Source organism: Xyrauchen texanus, chromosome 12, assembly GCF_025860055.1.
Source record: "Xyrauchen texanus isolate HMW12.3.18 chromosome 12, RBS_HiC_50CHRs, whole genome shotgun sequence".
Lineage (NCBI taxonomy): Eukaryota > Metazoa > Chordata > Actinopteri > Cypriniformes > Catostomidae > Xyrauchen > Xyrauchen texanus.
In genome coordinates, this window is record NC_068287.1 from 9871077 (window position 1) to 9890280 (window position 19204).

The following is a 19204-nucleotide window of genomic DNA, read 5'->3' on the forward strand; positions in this document are numbered from 1 at the left end:
TTACGTGTCTAACGTCAGTAAAACGTGACCAGGGCTAGTTGTAAAAAGGTAATAAAAATGTTTCCTGTGATTTCTGTCCTCCATAACAAATAGTTACCAGGAATAAATTCACAAGACAAGGGTATTTATTTATTTTTTTAAGTTGTGGCAGGTAATCATATTTTTATTGTGGCAAGTTGTCATACAATATGTTTTATTTGTTGTAATTTATTTTATACAATTTATGAACTACACGTTCTGTTGGCATAAACATTGGTTTGATATTTTGCATGATAAATATTTTCATTTTTTCTGTTTCGTGAATTGTGGTACTGTTTAAAATATCTTGTGATACATGTTGACGGGGCAGGTTGTCACAAAAGGTCAATACGTGTTAAATGAGCTGTATTTTTTTTTTTTCCTGGATAATAACATTGAGAATACTCAACAGATTTTTACCCACAACTTTAATGTATACAGAAACATTAAAAAAAAATGAAACCCATCCTGAGATATTTATTGGAGGAAAAAGTGACAACTAGCCTCGTTCTTCAATGTTGAATACAAACGTTAATAGATCTAGAGAACAAAAGTAGGCTGATTTAACAAATAATATGTCCTTTTCATATTCAACATTATATTTGGAGAAGTTGGAAGTTGCTTCCTTCATAGAACCGTTTCACACTGTGCCAACGATCGCAGTGCTGTTGACCGTAATTAATGATGTCATTTTGTTACATTGTTTAATTCAGTTATTGTATATTAGGCACTGAGTGTTGACGTCAGGCTGTTGATGCAGATAGACGCTGAGAAGCTTCACTGAACTCTTCATTCGAGTCTACGGTTCCTTCAGCGGGACGCGTGTCACCATAAACCACTTACAACAAATAGAAAAGTATTTTATATTCTCCGAAGGATTCATGCTGCATCATTCCACTCAGGACTGGATTAGGCTACGTGTAATCCTAAACTGGGATTCCGTCTGATTTTGTTCGTCGGAAGATGCGTGGCTGTGGATCGCAGATTGAGGATTTTCGCGGAATTAAACGAGCATTAAGGTGGATTACTTTTTTATATATATATTTTATTATTAAACTTCAGCTACGTTTTGTCCTGGATAGTTAAATTAGACGAAGTTGCTTTTTTTTCTTTGTTTCTTTCTTGTTTGCAGAGTGTGTTCATTGAATAAAACGACTTTATTAATTGATCCGTTTGTACGTGGATTGATTATTCAGATCTGGCCATTTGTTTATTTTTGATGGAGAGAAAAAAGAAACTAATGCTTAAAATAAAAATATTGTTTCATGTAGGTTACTCTTGCGCAACTCTTAAAAAAGTAGTTTGCTTGACATCATTCTTCATGTTTTTTTTATTTTTTTTTTTACGTAAATACGTAAATATGTAGCTTGGACAAAATCTGCAGTTTCATTAGTAAAATGAGCTAAATTAATTTAACACCCAAGCCAAAAAAGATTCGTTGTTTTATTCTACGTTTAAATATAGTTTACGTAGTTTGTTCTACGTAGTTTAATTCTATGAACGTTAAATGTAATCGTTAATTAATTCATGACGAAATACTATATTTTTCATAATTTATGTAGCCATATTTCCACAATGTGGATTGAATCCACGCGCGCACGAACAGCAGAGAGACAGCGCGCGAGGCAGTAGAACTGACAGGACTGATCCGCGAGTTGTTGACATTTGTCCAGATTCAGAAATAGAGGTAGTTGGTTATTCACGTATATCCTACATATGCTTGCTTAATTTAAAGCATAACCTGTATTCTGCCGACCAGAGGCGTAGATTTAAAGGGGGATGGGGAGGTAACCCCCAATAATCAAAACAAGCAAGCCCCCTCCCTCCATTTTTACAATGATCAATTGAAACATGTAAATTGTACCCCCCATATTCAATTTACACATTGTGTGCCAACTGTAATGTGTCTTTGCAGTTTTAACTTTGTTGTCTTTACATTTTAGTTACTGCAAACGCGAGTCGCGAGAACTGGAAGAACTGACTGACCAGTTAGTTGAAACGCCACAATATGTGTAGGTTAGTTATTTACTCTTATATATGGGCACTTTTTCTACCCTTTATTATTTTATACGCACTGGTTTAGCCTTTACATCTAGTAGAATTTCTTATTTTCTGAAATGAAACAGTATAACCACAAATGTTTCTCGTATACGGTTAAGGTTACTTTTTGTGCTAAATAGTGTTTCTATAATTAGCATGTTCTCTTTATTTACATTACATGTTATATTGGTAGGCTACTGTTTAAAACATAGCTGTTTCTCTCTTCTCCATACTGTAGTATGTCTTTGCTTGCACTAATTTAGAAGCGCATACAGCTTCACTGTTTAGCTTAATATATTCATTGCTGTATGTTTTGTTGATTGTGTTGGTACTATGTGGTTGTCTGAAGCATTTTTATACAGAGCTGTTGCTTAAATGTCAAAGATGTACAGCTGGACTAAACATCTGCTTTGTCCTGGTGCCTACAAATACCTCTGCATTATCTAGGAGTGTAAACATGTTTACTTTGCAATGCACACATACAGTAAACCCCTCCTGACCTGTTTTATTGCTTGAAGAGAACTGAAGTGGCCGTTAACCATCTGATTCATGAAAATATTCACATCTAAATTCTTTCTACTACGGCATCACATATAGTGCAGATTATGAACTGTTTCAAGACAAGACTATAAAGATTTCATAACAAGAAATTAAGGGCTTTAAAAACCTCAGGGCATGCTTTACATGAATTAGTTCTAATGTTTTTTTAATCTACATGCAGGGATGGTCCCAGTATGTGACACAAGTGATGATTTCAAAGCCATTAAACATTTTGTCGTCCCATTCTCTCTTCCCCTTTTCATTCAAATCAAACCTCATCTCTTTCCCTGAGGTGCACTGACCAACTGTGCCGTGGATTTGGCTTGTTATAGACCTTTAGGACAAGTTCTTTCTTGCATATGCATCACTTTTTGTCAGATGATCATGAAGGCTATGTCTCCTAGATGGTCTAATGATGAATGCATGTGTAACTGTGGGCCACTTTCTTAGGAAGCCTTTGAACGATAACAGCCATGAACTTTTTCACATGCCCTGATGGCATCATCTCTTTTCATGAGCGTAGGAGCTATTTTTAATTTCTTGGCTTTGCCTACTTCAGTGCACACACTGATTTTCTTTCTGGTTTTAATGAATGCAGTATCCCTGTGTTGATCACCAAGACAAAGACCATTTAAATAAATAAATAGATCGATTACAAGTTTACTTATGTGCTTCAAAAAGCCAAATGTAAATGAAGGCTCCAGGGTAACATATTAGAGTGCCACTAAGTTCTAGGTGGTGGCTTACGCAACTGATTTGGTAGCTCGGATCCTTTAAAATAAAAACATCAATAATTGGGTCATTGAATAATAAGGTGATCAGAGGTGATAAAATGAGGAATCTTTTAAAAATCTAGTTTAGCGCACATGTGTGAAGTTCGAAGAAATGTTATCTTTGTGTACAATTTTTAAAAAAGGTAGCATTTTCTACCAAAATAAATAAATAGAATTGATTTAATGACTTAAAAATGTAAAAACTAAAACGTATTAAATGCTTTCCTAGAATATATTAATTATTAAAAAAATTGATCTATTTATCTATATATATATTTATATTTTTTTTTTCACAAATATCATGCATTTTTGATGACACTCTCTTAGGGTTACTTCATTTGACCCGAAGAAAACGTGCCATTTCACGCGAGCGTGCGTGTTTGTGTGTGCGGAAGTAGGGCACAAAATGGTGGACGTGGCTCTTGTTGAGAGTACGTCACGTGAGGTTTCTGGCCAGAGAATGTGACCACAAATATGGGTGAAGAGACTGGTTACTGGTGTCTGCCCTTTTAATGTATCTCCGCTGGTACGATAATTTAGGGACAAAGCTGGTCTCTATCGCCAAGTTATCTGCTCGCCAAAGGTGTGTGCGGGTATGTTTGCGAGGGGTCGTGTGTGTGTGTGCGGTTAGTCCGAGAGAGAGAGAGAACAGAGTGACGGCACTGATACTGGTTTTAGCGATCGTGGTTGGTTAGGCAACCGTTAGTTTTATCACTCAGAGATGTGGTGAATGGCTCGTAATCCCGGTCATTGATTCTTTAATGGATGAACTGTGGCGGAAATTCACAAGCAGCCCAACGTGGTTGGACGACAACACATCAAATCTCATTTGTGGTAACAGTAAGTTGCAGTAATACCTTGAGTATTATTAGCAGCAATGAGCAGACTCAGCGGCCCATAAACTGTACAAGCAATAGTCTTGATACACAAGAATAACACACTATAATAATCTATCTCTGCCCAGACGTAAACCTCTTACTTGAGTCGTGTGAGGACATGGATAGAATGTGTGTTCGTCAGTCGTTTGACTCTGACTCGGTTCCTCGAGCTCGGGTGATGACGGGAGGCCGTTTCCTCGCTCTGTTGGTGGGTGGTATGTCAACTAAGCTTGGCTGGTTGGCGGAGATATTAGTGAAGTCGACTTGGTTGAAGAAGGAAGAGAAATCCAGGCAAAAGGGTGAGACGCGGATTGCTCAGCGGTCTCCTTCGGATCCATTAGCGTGTTCAGTGGAACACGGAGAAATCTTGGCTCATCCAGCGAGATGGAGATTGTATGGCCAAAGTTCAGGTATGTACGTTACTTCCTTGGGCAACAAAGCTACACCTGGAAGCAGCAGGGCTGCAACTAGACTAGGCTCATACTGTCTCTGGAAGCAAAGCTTAGAAGGATCTCTGAGATTTTACACTTTCGATGACGTCATGGTTGAAGGACACGTTCTGTCTTGTGTTTCATCCAATAGGAGTTGAGAGTTTGATCCTTCAGAATTTCACACATAGGTGTAAAGTGAGCAAGGCTTGATGGGATCTGTAGGCTGTTTTGGACTCCCTTTGTTTGATTTTAGTACTGTTTGGTTTATCAGGCTAGAGTCAGGCTTTATGACTGTATGTAGGCCTGCCTTTGTGTCCTATCTGTGTACATGAAGCCCAACATTATATATATATAATGTGCTGTATATCTACATCTATATATATATATATATATATATATATATATATATATATATATATATATATGTAGATATATAATATTTTGGAATAAACATAAGTAGTAAAAAGTTAATTACCAATTAATTTATAGAGGGCAATGTTAAAATATTTGGACAGTGGGACTGATTTGGAACTCAGTATTGTTTTCTTTTCATGAGGCTTTTGAAATAATAGAAATAAAGTCATATCTTGGATTTTCTGAAGGCAGATTAAGCCAGTGACATTTTCTATAATCAAACATGATTAGAACACAGCATAATTTACACATGAGCTATTCAAAAGGTCACGCAAGTAAACAAACTTGCTCTGCACCATGCAGATAATTGGTCTATGTCCATGGCTTACTTGCTATTTCATCTTACTTTTGAACAAATGGATGCTTGCACATAATAAAGAGTTTTTGTTTTCCACATTTGTAGTTTTTTAGTCTTACCAGTATGACTTCTAACAAACTGTAATCCTACCAGCAGGTATAATGATATAGTGGTAAAATGTGAAAACTGAAACTGCTATTTATTTTTACATTTTTCTTTAAGTGGGTTTGGGTCATTTGTCAGCAGTGGGGAATCGTGGTGCAACTCCTCCCTTTCATACCCAGGAGTGTAAAATAATTGAGTAAAAATACTATGTATGTACTTAAGTATTTTTCAGGGGGATTTGTAATTTACTCAAGTGCAGTTTCAACGGAATACTTGTGCTTGTACTTCGTTACATTTCCAAAGAAAAAATTGTACTTTTACTTCCTACAATTTTATTTAAACTTGAAAAGTACTCACTACATTTTTCAGATAATTTTCTTTCATCTTACTGGACAGAAGCAACCTTTTCACTGCATCTGACAAATGACAGATTACAGAACAGAGGTCAGTCATTTCAAATTGAGCGTCGTACGGTGGCTGTGTGGAGTTCCGACCATCTCCAGATGCAGAATTCGGATCTGATTTGAGCTTCATATACGTTTAAACATTTGTACAACTAGACCGTATATGAACACCTGACTGAATGTGATGTATTCATTCAAAACTATGTACATGATGTGAGAAACACTGATGATTTTAGTACACTGACTGTCCTAAACTTAATTATAAATGCCTACTAAAGATAATAATAATGATCATTACAATTAAAGAATCTGAGTAAATATGAATTATTCATTTTATTGAATTCATCCATCTGCTCAACAGCAAGGTTTGGTAGGAATCCTCAGAAAACAATTCACAAAATCATTAACATTACTAACTTTCTTCAAAGCTGCATCTGATTTTTTTTTATCTTTATGTCTCAAGGGATCACAATTTATGAGTGCCTTCTCACATGCAACGAACATTGCGTGACTGTGGCAAAGTTTTTGCAAAACATTTTTGAAACAAATGATATAGTTCATAAAAGGTCTCAGGGCAGTTTCAAGTGAAATGTCCACTGTGTGGCGCTAAAGGCGAGTGAAATGTTCTCCTTAACAGATAAGGTTTTTAAGGTTAATGTTCTATCAAGGTTTAAATCAACAAAAACAAGCTCCCGTCTCTACCCTAAACCTTGAAACTAAACCTAACTGATATTGTCATAAAAGCAAATATGAGATGAAAAACACAATTTCTGAAACAACCACATCATTTTGTGGTGCTTCTATGACACTTTTGGCTCACTTGTCGACTTGCATGCTCTTTAGGACTCGAACCCCAGTCCTGCACATCACAAGTGCAATGCTCTATTAGTTGAGGTACTGGACAATTTGATCACACATCAAGAAGCTTGCAAATGTAGTTTGGTATGTTATGCAAATGTTATAATGAGTCATGCGCTATAGTAAAATTGTTTAGATGTCATAAGATATCATTGTGTGAGGAACTGATAATCTGCCGTTTTACTCATGATTTGAGTTAAAGGGAATACAATTGTTTTGTTGTTGCACCTCTAGTGTTCATTCCACCAGGAAATTGCAGTGTTACATACAACAGGCCACATACAAATAATTTAGCAAAAATGTAGGTTTCTTTTAACATGATTCTTTGACCAGTTTCTAAATGCTAGTGTGGGAGAAATATGTCGTCAGAGACATTAAAAAGGCTACTTAACAAACCAGTTGAATTTAACAACATCATCTCTCACACAATCACCTCTCTTCATTTCATTCTAGCTAGGAAAAAAGTTACTTCTTAATTTTTTATTACTTAAGTACAATTTAATGTGAATACTTTTTTACGTATGTTTTGGGCTAGATACTTGGACTTTTAATTGTGTAAAATATTCACTCAGTATCCATACTTTCTTTTAAATATAATTTCAGAGTACTTTTTACACTCCTGTGCATTAGCTAGGTTTTTTTTTGCATTCATGGACTTCCATAGAGTATATTTTGGGCATAAGATGAGGTTATTTAAACACTATCAAAAGTCTTATCCTGTATTAAAAATTGCTTGACTCAAATATACAAAGAGACTCAAGAAATAGTGTTTAAGCACCATAAGCATTTTCTCCAGAAATGCTGATCTATTATTTTTGACTTTATTTTGTAAACTGGCTTTGGCTTAAATTTGATCAAGCTTTAGAAAAAGACGACAGTGATAGCCAAAATATAAAGTATGAGTTTAATCAATGATCGAGAATGATTCTTGACCAAAACTATTCTGAAGGCACTAATGCAAAGTGTTGAAAACCACACTACTAACTGGACTGCTTAGTGCTAAGAATTTTTGTCCTTGTTTGTAATCAATAGCTGTGCGATGCCTTGGGGCTGATAAACATACACACACTGTGATGCAGGATGCATAACATTAAAACTGTAATGTGTGTGTTTTTATCTCATTGCTGTTTATTGTTGTTTTTCCACTACATGTGCTATCAAAAATGGAATACGTTCTCCCACTTAAGGGAGAAAAGAGGATGTTTTAAGAGAAGTTTCCTCAGTCTGGTGAATCATAGTACCGAATCAGGTGACCGAGCAGAGGATACATGCATCTGCATCTTCTCTACGATGCATTTTGTCCTGATGCTGCTCTTTGTCCTGTAATGTCAAACAGCTCTGCTAGACGGGTTGAATTTGAGGAAAACATATCACAGGTCGGCACTAATCATGAGCACATATTGAAATATCACTGTGATGTCTCGATAATGAAGAATTAACCCTCCTCCATCCCACAGAATGGATTCACAGTAGCATCATATTTTGATGTTAATGAAAACGAGGCTGTGATGGTCTCTTTAGTGGTATGCACTGTAAAAAGCTGTATGAAGCTTCAATATTATATATAATTGTCCACATCTTATGATTTCTTGAGGTTTTGTCTTCTGAAATTGTTGGAAAGATGTTTGCGATGTTTCATCAGTGTAACACTAAACACTTTAAACAACAGTACAACCCATTGAAAAGACCGTAAGTCCATCACACTTTCATGGTGAAATCGTCAGAATTCATAGAACTTTTCTAAATTTGGCTAATTTGTATGATATCGTGCAACTGCACTCGTTTTAATTCCTACGATTTTAACTACAACCAATGATGTCGCTGGACATTGTTTCAATCTAATACGCAACAATTACTTGCTTCTGTCACACACAACAGCTTCCTATCATGTTTACACACTCTACTGATTGGTTTAGTTTAGATAAGGGGTTTTGGTAAGGGCATAATATTAATAAGTATGTCTTTAACACCTCGTGTGTGGAACTCGCACTTACTTACGCATTAGACATCCGGGAATTTGCGTGTGATGAAGTCGTACGAGTGTATGTGAACAACATTGTTCAAGACCATACGAAATAGCCAACTCGTAAATTATGTACGACTTTTCACGAGATGGGGTTGGTAAGTCTATCGCTCACTGCCTCTGTCATTTCCTTCAAAAATTAAAGATGGCTCTATTGTGAATAAGGTCCATTTTAAGAGTGGGCAATATTAGACCACACTAATCCATTTTAATTTGAAAACTCAGTTTTCAGTTTCAAAACATCATAGTTTTCCAAGATATGCGATAATCAGTCCCTTCAGGATTTTGCGATGGCAATTGCACATTCAAACAATCTCCTCATTATTTCTTACTTTCCTTCATGTTGGACAGCGGCAAAACAAATGCTTGAAATGCCTGAAGCAGTGCACAACTATTCAACTGCACAGATACCATCATGTTTTCACAGGCGCAAAAGCAGGAACAGACGTAGACTTGAAGACAAAGTAATGAATAAAAGAACCCAAATGCAGTTTTATTAAATATATTTTAAACCATGGAAGAAACAAAAAAGTAAATCAAAACAGAACATAAACATTAACTATGACAACACTGTGACTATGACTATGACCAAAAACCATAAACAAGAACAAATGACAAGAAAAAAAGACACATGATCAAAACACAACAAAGGAAAAGGCAAACATGAGGGCTTAAATTCTCATGGGTTAACAAGAGGTGTGTTCGACTTCATAAAGTGCTGCGCAGACCGATCGGCACAGAACTTGAAGCAGTTTTGAAGGAATTTTGTCTGGAATTTTTGTCCGAAATAGTTATGCGTTATCCTTGCGAAACGATGGACGTACTTGAATTTAATCATTGTGTAGGGAAAGATGTGATGAGAGAGATGGAGTGTTGAGCTTGTTTGTTGATTTGGGTTAGGTTGACTATATTTCAGGTAGAATGAGGAAGACCAGCGGCCGAGCATCTTGATGGTGGACTCAGGTATACCTCGAAGAGCAGCAGTAGTAGCTTCTCTGATGAGAAATTAGTGCCCCGAGAAGATATGAGGGGAGAGACCACAATGTTTAGGGTAGCGGTGAGGTGCTTTCTGAACCAGTAGCGTGATATGGGGGCTAGGGATGGAGTGATGAAAGGGGAGGAAATTTTAGATGTCTAGTGTGAAAGCAAAAGGAGATGAACTTGCACATTGGGAGATTGGAACAGAAAATAGAGGATTACTGTGTGATTGGTAGGAGGAGGAATAGTGGGCCCAGGTGGAGCTGTAGGAAGTAAGTGTGGACCGGGCAAGTCCTTTTTCATGAGAGTTGGATCGGAATTAAAATTTTGGGGTAGTAAATGGAGTAGTTAATCCAGCAGGATGTCTGAGAGTGGTAGGCAGGGAACAGGTTTTTTTGCTGGTGGGGTGTGTGGAACTCCTGGAAGCGAAATGATAGAAGGAGTCAGCAATTACATTTAAAAACCCAAGAATGTGTTTGGCTGAGATATTGAAGTTGCAGGAAATGCTCTACTTTGTCAGACATCTCATAAAGGACATGATGAGGCTAGAGGAGGACCGCTTTTATTGATTATAGTGATGACTGTGGAATTGTCACAAAAGCATGATGCGTTTCCAAGGGGATCCCCATATTCACTGGCCATAACGATGTGATAAATTTCAAAGAGAGCGAATGAGGGAGCGTAGGAAGCTATGTTGAGAATTCGTCTGACCACTTCCATGTGAACCATCATCCTAGAAAATATCCCACGAATTCTACGGAGGTAGCCGCGTCCGTGAAAAGGGACATGTCTCTGGAGATTCTGGTTATTCATTGTGAAAAAGGAAATGCCATTCCAGGGATTTAATAGATGTGGCCAGAAGAGGAGGTCCTAGCGGCATCTGTATTCGATTGATATGATGTCGGAGATGTTGTCTACGGAATAGGCTAGTGTGAGGAGGCAGGAAACAAAGGAGTGGAAAGGAGGAGGCAAGAACCGGCTTGATAATATAAATAATAGTTTAATATAAAACTGAAGCAGAAGACAAACACACACATGACGGACATGTCCGTAAACGATCTCTCTCTCTCTCGATGGCAGACAGATGGCACTGTCTGCCATCGTCCTTTATCCCTCTCGGAGGCTCTCGGAGGCTTAATTAGCCTGATAAGGGACCGGGTGTGTAGAATCACGACCCGGCCCCGCCCTCCGCCCTGCCACAGATGCGCATAGCAAAATTGAGGCGGCCTAATAGGGACAGGAGATTGCGTTTTGATACCCAAACTGACCGGAGAAAGACATGCAAATAGACCTGATCCTGTTGAGTTATCTTTAGGCAGGGAAGCTTGCATGATTAGAGAATCGAGCATGATGCCGAGAAATTCGAGGGACGTGGTGGGACCCGTGGTTTTTTCATTTGAGAAGGGAACACCCAACTTGTGAAAAAGCTTGAAAGAACATCAAAAATAGGGGTGTGGGCAGCGTGGTGATCGATGAGCAGGAAATCCAATGATTACCAAACCTACTTACTTGCTACTAAATGTAACGTCCACAACCACGTGCATTAAAAGTGAACAGCATCATACTGAAATGCTTGGAAACTTAAATTAAAATGAATGTAAATAGGCTGACATGGCTATTAAACTCATGAGCTTTGAAATTTGGAACATTGATAAAGCCCCAATGCTTGAAGATCCCCATAGATTGAAACATGGTCCAAACAGAGATGAAAGTGAATGATTTATGAAGACATACGATACAAATTTCTGCACTTTAATGATGCCTGAATGAGAATAAAATGTAAATATGCTATGAATTAGGAATTACCCCCTGTATGATCTGATCATATAGGTGAAAATGCTTTATGCTGGAATTGTATTCTGATGAATAAGGGAATGCATTGCGGAGCCTACCGCTAGGTGTCAGAGGCGCGCCATGACAGGGTGCTTCCGATGAGAATATGGAAGTATGAATAGAGTAAGAAAACACAGCATTTTCTGAAGCGGCATTAATGCACCCTTGAAGGCGCTCGGTTTGGGAACACCTCTCGAAATGTTGAACCTCTCGAAATAAGTTAATTATTTCAATAAGGACCCTTTCACAAGACTTTAGTGAAGGATATATTAAACTGTGATGCCATGTTCCCTTCAGAGTGCCAACATCATGAGCTCTGTTTTTCGTAGTGAGTATGGAAGTGATTTAGAGCAAAGGCGACCAACAAAACAGGGATATCTTCTGAATGGAGTGATGGGACCCCGTACAATGAGCACTGTACATCTTGACATGCCTGAATAATGAACTTAATTCTCCAATGGGAAATGCTCAGGCATGCAAAACGGTGAATGACTTGCGAGTGAACCTTTAACGAGTTACCCTCATGTGATCACGCTGTGAACTTGTGAATGTCTCCCGTTACTATGAGAGCGAATGCGCTGTTGACATGAAATATTGGCTTTTGATATTGATGTGTTATGATGGATAGACAGCATAGGCAACAGAAGGCCTGGACCCATCACTAAACCTGAATGCATTTGATGAATATATTAATAATTTAGCTTAATTCTGATGGAAATCAGCTGCTGTCTGATCGTTTTATTTTGACAGACTTGGCCTGGAGCGCACTCCTTCCGAGCCGGGTTGTGCATTCCGATTGAGGATGCGGTGGCTCGATTGAGGGAGATCTCCTAAGTTAATGAGATATGGATGAAGATCCGGGTTTGCTGATTGTTTACTCCCCATGGGTTTGATGTGGTCAGAAGATGAGATGAAGTGACGGCGTTGTTAGGAAGGGAAGGCGGGCTTCCGGAGATGTTCTGTGCACTGATTTGCCTGTGGCCTGGAGAGGTCGGAACATGTCTATTATCGTTCCTAGAGGGCGCGATCTCACTGAGAATCTGAAAATATGCAGACATGTGTTGCTCGAGGAGATACTGATTCTGTATAAGGTAAGGAACCGTGAATGAGTCTGTGTCCGTTCTGGATGTTAGCTAGTCGGAGAGCGAATTGGACTCGATGTCAGACTGATTAGCCGTGTTAGCACACGATCAATTGTGAGCAGACATATGGCTTACATGCGATTGGCTAGGAGTTACCTAGCTAATGGTGCGATGATGTACAGCTGCTAGTCTTCCCGCCAGAACTACACTGCGCTTGCATTTCTGGTTATTATACTATATGTAAAATGCTAAATATGTGAAATTCGGTAAGGCAAGGCACAGCTGAAACTGTAACTTGTCTTAACGATCAGCGAGATTTGCGGTTGCAGTTGGATGAGGATTTGAAAAGAGAGCCATCAATCAGGACACTTTGCGCTTCCCATCGTCATTCAGAGCTTGTGCATTTGCTTTGAAGCAACTGTGCCAGCTAAGTCAGATGGCTGGTCTTGAACTGCTCTCGCGTTACTTTGATGGCATACGTTAGTTAATGTGACGCGGCGATGGGGGCGTCTCAAGTAGAAAAACTTTTCTAACCCACATATACTATTTAAGCCTGGAGCCGATCGGTCTGCACAGTACTGTATGAAGTTGAACACACCTAATGAAACAATAACCAATGACAAGAAATGACAATTGAACCAAAGATCAATCAAAACACAAGACTAAATATAGCTGCAAGTAGCAATGCGGATTCCTCCTCAAAATGGCAAATCATTTACAACTGATCAGTAGAGGGTTGGGGTTAAACCCTCTCAATGGATGAATCCAAAAAACACGTATTTGTGTCTGAATCCTAAACTAAACATTTTCAGTGTACAGGAAAATTCATCATACCGGACATTATGGATCCTTGAGGCTTTTTTGTTTCCAATGAGAAATGAGGAATGTACATTAAGTTTCAGACGAATTTGACAAATTGGGTGAAAATGCCATCAGTTTGAAAATTGGACATTTGGGCATGGTCTGTAGCGCCCCCTAAGGGTGAATGTGGGCCATTCTTGATTTGTGGGTTCCTGTTGGCCTGTAGTATCAAAGTAGCAATTTAGAACATTTTTGAACAGAAAATGAGACTTTTGGGCATGGTCTGTAGCGCCCCCTAAAGGGCGAATGTGGGCCATTCTTGGTTTGTGGGTTCCTGTTGGCCTGTAATATCATTGTACCAAATTAGAAAATTTTTGACCGGAAAATGAGAATTTTTGCATTTCCTGTAGTGCCCCCTATTGGCGAATGTGGTCCATTCTTGGTTTGTGTGTTCCTGTTGGGCTGTACTATCAATGTACCAAATTAGAAAATTTTTGACCAGAAAATGGGAATTTTGACGTGGCCTGTAGCGCCCCCTAGGGGACAATGTTGGCCATTCTTGGTTTGTGGGTTCCTATTGGCCTGTAGTATCAATGTACCAAATTAGCATTCATTTTATGCATTGTAAAAATAAGTGAATGTTAAAGGGATATTTGATCATTTCCTCACCCTCATGCAGTCCTAGATGTGTACGACTTTCTTCTGCAGAAATTGAATGAAGATGTTTAGAAGAATATCTCAGCTCTGTTGGTCCTTTCAATGTAAGTAAATGAGAAGTGGTGAGAAACAGATCAATAATTAAGTCATTGTTTACTATAAATCTCTACTTTCACTTTCACAAGCATTCTTCTCTCTCTTTTTTTTGTGATTTACATAAGCATATCACCCCTCCTGAGCAGGGTGGACAATTTATAGTAAAAAAAATTAAAATACTCTATATACTACATATATTGATCTTTTTCACACCCACACCTATAATATCCCTTCTGAAAGTATGGATTAAACCACTGGAGTGTTATGGGTTACTTTTTATGTTGCATTTATGTTTGTTGATGTGAGTTCTGATCACCATTCAAGTGCATTGAAAGCACCAACAGGGCTGAGAAAGAAAGAAATACACATCTGGGATAGAAAGAGGGTGAGTAAATGATGAGAGAAATATCTATTTGGGGTAAACTAATTTTATTTGAAAGACTATGTAGGCACATAATAACACTGCATAGCTGTGACTGTTTATAACTATTTCAAAATGTACAAGCTCACACTTTAAATGGTCAGTGCTTTGATTTTGAAATCATTAAAGTAGCAACAGATCCAGTGAAAAAAAATGGAGATTGAGTGATTATTTTTACATTTTACATGCCATTCAAAAACGTGGCATTCTACCACGTAAGAGAGAAATAAAAAAAACTTAAAATAATACCATTTGTACTTTTCAATTACTTCGGATGTCAATGCACTGGGCTAAGTCTAAATTGTTACTGTCTCTTTAAGAGGCTTTTATCGCATGATACGATCGATATTCAATGCACAGTCCAGTTTAATCTTTTGAGAACTGTGAAGTATCATTATTTACCTTCTGTGTGTGCTTGTTGCATCTGTATTCATTTCAGAGATTATGGGTGTGAGGTGATAAAATACAGACTGCGTGAATTTTGTGATGTGTTTCAGAAAGATTATCGTGAAGACAGACTGAGACAGACTGAGTTTATTTTCTTTATTTTACAAAAGCACAAGGTTTTGTTGTTATTGTAATTGTACACAAATAAAAGGACACGTTTCATAGTTCGTAATGATGTCTCGCATGTTTCTGTATGGGCAAATATGACGCAGTATTTTATTTAAGTTTTTCCGCTGTTTCGAGAGAAACATCTAACAGGATGTCACCTGGAATAATGCCAGAATTCAATATAATTATACAAGATTTCTTTCTCAACTGTTTGTTCACTTGACATAACAGGCTCCTCAATATATCATGTATTTTTACACTTCGTTGTATGAAATTGTCCGTTCAGACGCAAGCAGCAGCGAAAGCGAAGTCTCATCGGCGTGCGTGAGTTACGCGACGCGGCTCACTGTGTCACACAAACAGCTCGCAAACATTTGAGTTGTTTTCACATTTGTTGAGTTGAATAGTGTAAAATCGCTTGAATGTTCAAACAGGCAAACATTGTATACAACCGACAAACCTTCGTGAAGACATATGTTTCATGTACGTTTCTGTTAGCGATTATTTTTCTGAAACACGTCATAAAAACTAAGACGGAGACGGCACACCCGGTTTATTTTCTTTATTTTACAAAGGCACAAGGTTTTGTTGTTATTGTACAGGTGAAACTCGAAAAATTAGAATATCGTGCAAAAGTACATTAATTTCAGTAATTCAACTTAAAAGGTGAAACTAATATATTATATAGACTCATTACAAGCAAAGTAAGATATTTCAAGCCTTTATTTGATATAATTTTGATGATTATGGCTTACAGCTTATGACAACCCCAAATTCAGAATCTCAGAAAATTAGAATATTACATGAAATCAATAAAAAAAAAGGATTTTAAACACAGAAATGTCGGCCCTCTGAAAAGTATAATCATGCATATGTACTCAGTACTTGGTTTGGGCTCCTTTTGCATTAATTACTGCCTCAATGCGGCGTGGCATGGATGCTATCAGCCTGTGGCACTGCTGAGGTGTTATGGAAGACCAAGATGCTTCAATAGCGGCCTTCAGCTCTTCTGCATTGTTTGGTCTCATGTCTCTCATCTTTCTCTTGGCAATGCCCCATAGATTCTCTATGGGGTTCAGGTCAAGCGAGTTTGCTGGCCAATCAAGCACAGTAATACCATGGTCATTGAATCAGGTTTTGGTACTTTTGGCAGTGTGGGCAGGTGCCAAGTCCTGCTGGAAAATGAAGTCAGCATCTCCATAAAGCTTGTCTGCTGAAGGAAGCATGAAGTGCTCTAAAATGTCCCGGTAGACGGCTGTGTTGACTCTGGACTTAATAAAGCACAGTGGACCAACACCAGCCGATGACACGGCTCCCCAAACCAACACAAACTGTGGAAACTTCACACTGGACTTCAAGCATCTTGGATTGTGTGCCTCTCCATTCTTCCTCCAGACTCTGGGACCTTGGTTTCCAAATGAGATGCAACATTTGCTCTCATCAGAAAAGAGGACTTTGGACCACTGAGCAACAGACCAGTTCTTTTTTCTTTAGCCCAGGTAAGACGTTTGACATTTTAAGCCCATGTCCAGGACCCGTCTGTGTGTGGTGGCTCTTTATGCAGTAACTCCAGCCTCAGTCCACTCCTTGTGAAGCTCCCCCACACATTTGAATGGCCTTTTCCTGACAATCCTCTCCAGGCTACGGTCATCCCTGCTGCTTGTGCACCTTTTTCTTCCACACTTTTCCCTTCCACTTAACTTTCTATTAATGTGCTTTGATATAGCACTTTCAGAACATCCAACTTCTTTTGCAATTACCTTTTGAGGCTTTCCCTCCTTGTGGAGGGTGTCAATGATGGTTTTCTGCACAACTGTCAGGTCAGCAGTCTTCCCCATGATTGTGAATTCAACTGAACCAGACTGAGAGACCATTTAAAGGCTCAGGAACCCTTTGCAGGTGTTTAGCTGATTAGAGTGTGACACTTTGTGCCTACAATACTGAACCTTTTCACAATATTCAAATTTTCTGAGATTCTGAATTTGGGGTTTTCATAAGCTGTAAGCCATAATCATCAAAATTATATCAAATAAAGGCTTGAAATATCTTACTTTGCTTGTAATGAGTCTATATAATATATTAGTTTCACCTTTTAAGTTGAATTACTGAAATTAATGAACTTTTGCACGATATTCTAATTTTTCGAGTTTGGAAAGACATCCATTCTACACATGTGTACCAAATTCCAAGTCAATTGGAGCTACGGTTCAGGAGAAGAAGAGTTTTGTAGGTTTTCCAAAATTTTCACTGTACAGGAAAATCCATAATGGCAGAAGTATGGGTCCTTAAGGCTTTTTTGTTCCCCATGAGAAATGAGGCATGTACACCAAGTTTCAGAAGATTTGGACAAATGGCGTGGAAATGGTATCACTTTGAAAATATATTTTTTGGGCATAGCCTGTAGCGCCACCTATGTGCGAATGTTGACCATTCTTGGTTTGGGTGTACCCGTTGGCATGGAGTATCAATGTGTCAGTTTAGAAAACTTTTGACCAGTGACTTTTTGAGATATTGGGGCTCAAGGAGAAGAATAATAATAAATATAGCTGCAAGCAGCAATGCGAATTCCTCCTCAAAATGGCAAATCATTTAAAATTGATCAGTAGATGGTTGGGGATAAACCCTCCCAATTAAGGAATTCAAAAAAACATGTCTTTGTCTGAATCCTAAACTAAACATTTTCAATGTACAGGAAAATCCATACCGGACCTTATGGATCCTTGAGGCTTTTTTGTTCCCAATGAGAAATAAGGCATGTACACCAAGTTTCAGAAGAATTGGACAAATGGCGTGGAAATGGTATCACTTTGAAAATATTTATTGGGGCCGTGGCCTGTAGCGCCACCTATGGTCGAATGTGGGCCATTCTTGGTTTGTGGGTTCCTGTTGGCCTGTAGTATCAATGTACAAAATTAGAAAATATTTGACCAGAAAATGGGAATTTTGGAGTGGCCTGTAGCGCCCCTAGGGGCGAATGTGGGCCATTCTTGGTTTGTGGGTTCCTGTCGGCCTGTAGTATCAATGTACCAAATTAGAAAATGTTTGACCAGAAAATGGGAATTTTGGCGTGGCCTTTAGCGCCCCCTAGTGGCGAATGTCGGCCATTCATGGTTTGTGGGTTCCTGTTGGCCTGTAGTACCATTGTACCAAATTAGAAAATGTTTGACCAGAAAACGGGAATTTTGGCGTGGCCTTTAGCACCCCCTAGTGGCGAATGTCGGCCATTCATGGTTTGTGGGTTCCTGTTGGCCTGTAGTACCATTGTACCAAATTAGAACATTTTAGACCAGAAAATGGGAATTTCGGCATGGCCTGTAGCGCCCCCTAGGGGCGAATGTTGGCCATTCTTTGCGCAGTTCTTCAGAGTGATGTCATCTTGAAGCATGTTAGGTTTGAAAAACCATCAGTCAAAATTACATTTGATTTATTGACAGGTATATATTGTTAAAATTTGGACATTTTCAAAGACTTCAATTCTACACATGTGTACCAAATTTCAAGTCAATTGGAGCTACAGTTCAGGAGAAGAAGAGTTTTGTAGGTTTTCGCAAATTTTCACCATATGGGAAAATCCATCATGGCGGAAGTTATGGGTTCTTGAGGCTTTTTTGTTCCCCATGAGAAATGAGGCATGTACACCAAGTTTCAGAAGATTTGGACAAATGGCGTGGAAATGGTATCACTTTGAAAATATTTTTTTTGGGCGTGGCCTGTAGCGCCACATATGGGCGAATGTTGACCATTCTTGGTTTGGGGGTACCCGTTGGCATGGAGTATCAATGTGCCAATTTAGAACATTTTTGACCAGTGACTTTTTGAGCTATTTGGGCTCAAGGAGAATAATAATAATAATAATAAAACTGTCAAATACAATAGATTCCCTCCTACGGAGGAATCTAATAAACACATGATGGAACAGGTAAATCACTTGACAGGACAGGAAACAATGAATTAAGACAAGTGAACTAAAAACCTGACAAAATTAAGACGCAACATAGA

General features: G+C 38.5%; 1 protein-coding gene across 1 annotated transcript in view; it reads left to right on the forward strand.

The window, feature by feature from the left end:
- Positions 1-828: 828 nt before the first annotated feature.
- gcgra (glucagon receptor a) overlaps positions 829-19204 on the forward strand; it is a 142606-nt gene continuing 124230 nt past the window's right edge. The window contains exons 1-2 of the mRNA XM_052139861.1: positions 829-1037; positions 1962-2034. The gene's annotated coding sequence lies outside the window, so the exon portion shown is untranslated. The remainder of the gene's footprint in view (positions 1038-1961; positions 2035-19204) is intronic.